The sequence below is a fragment of the Orycteropus afer genome, unplaced genomic scaffold (genome assembly GCF_000298275.1).
Source record: "Orycteropus afer afer isolate SDZICR_OR568_19922 unplaced genomic scaffold, OryAfe1.0 scaffold00267, whole genome shotgun sequence".
In the NCBI taxonomy this organism is placed as follows: Eukaryota; Metazoa; Chordata; class Mammalia; order Tubulidentata; family Orycteropodidae; genus Orycteropus; species Orycteropus afer.
Genome location: NW_006921854.1, coordinates 2,571,083 through 2,572,892, shown reverse-complemented (window position 1 = coordinate 2,572,892; position 1,810 = coordinate 2,571,083).

Below are 1,810 nucleotides of genomic sequence, written 5' to 3'. Positions count from 1 at the left end.
CAGCAGTTCATGCACATTGTGTTTTGTCACATTGATTGCAGTCCCCAGAGTGTAACAGCTCTCTTCCCACTTCCTCCCTACCTTTTCCCTGTGTCCTTCTTTCCTACGCATTCCTGCCCTCTGAGCTTTCTCCCTGCACAAATGCTGCCCTTCTGGTCCTGCCATGGTTGATTGTTCTAAGGAGTGTAGCTGCCTGTGTAAATGTTCACCCTATATGTCTATTATTTGGCTGGAAACCACGAGAGTGAGTTCAATTCCAGGCCCAAAGGGTGACTAGGGGCCATAATCTTAGGGGTTTCACCAGTCTCTATCAGACCAGGAAGCCTGATCTTTTTTATGATTTTGAGTTTTCCACACTTTTCTCCCACATACTCTATTCCAGGATCTCTTACTTTGATACCTTCCAAGTAGTTGACAGTGGTAGCTAGGCACCATCTAGTTCTTCTAGTCTCAGGGTCACGTAGGCTGAACTTCCCATACTCCATTAGTCCCTGGGGCTAATTGTTTCCTTGTGTCTTTGATTTTCTTCATTCTTCTTTGTTCCAGACAAAGGGAGATCAGTTGTTGCATCTTAGATGGCTGCTCACAAGCTTTTAAGACCCCAGTTGCTACTTATCATGTACTCATAGGATGTACAACAGTGTTTTTGTGTATATGTTATGTCAGTTGAGCTTGATGTCCCCTGCAACCATGGTCCTGAGCCCGTGGGCCCAGCAACTCCCTCCCTCAAGGTGTTTGGTGGTCACTTACCATAACTGTGCCTCATTAGATTTATATATCTATGGAATTCTTATAGCACATACATGTACGCATGTAGGAATATCATCTTCCAAGCTTATATATTCCCTTTTGCCTACTAGGAATTTATCTTGAAGAAATAATCAAAGATAGAAAAAGATTTTTTAGAAAGAAGCATGCTGAGATGGATTGACACGGTGGCTGCCACAATGGGCTCGGGTGTAGCAGGGATTGTGAGGCTGGCACAGGACCGGGCAGTGTTTCTTTCTGTTGGACACAGGGTCGCTATGAGTTGGAGCCACTTGACGGCACCTAACAACAACAACATATATGTGATGGCCTTCCCTATAATAGAACAAAGTGGGGAGCAGGTCCTTTGTCACTCATGAATCTGATTTCTCAGTCCTTGTAGCAGTGAAGGGTAAAAAGAATGGGGGTTTGAGGAGAAGGTAGGTGTATTGACAACACGGGGACAGAGGAGTGGAGTGGGGGGAATGGGATCAGAAACTACTCTGGGGACTGTGTAGGGTAAGAACATGAAGTGTGCCTGTTGATTTCATAGTGAAAACGGTAGAAGGTGAGGCTGGACACAGACTCTTGGCAGATGGGGATAATACAGAAGAGGTGGAGTCATGGGGAGCCTGGGTTCATAGCTTTCAGGTTGGGGAATGTTGGTTCCTGGGGGAAATGTCGATGGAGGTGAACAGTTAATTTGGGAGAAAAAGAGGCCTGGCTTAGGAGTCATTGTAGGGTCATCAGGGCAGCATGAGGGTAGTTGAGGCACAGGCATAGGACTTTAGGGATGCAGGGACAAGTCCCCAAGGTAGACTTCCCCTCTGTGTCTGAGTCTCATGATCCCTCTTGGTACCTCGTGTCCCCAGTGTGGAGGGAAGCAGGTGCTGGGTGGGTGGCAGTGCGGGTGCAGGCGGTGTGCAGGGAAGCGGGTGCTGGGTGGGTGGCGGTGTGACCGTGTGGGTGCAGGCGGTGTGCAGGGAAGCAGGTGCTGGGTGGGTGGCAGTGTGACCGTGTGGGTGCAGGCGGTGTGCGGGGAAGCGGGTGCTGGGTGGGTGGC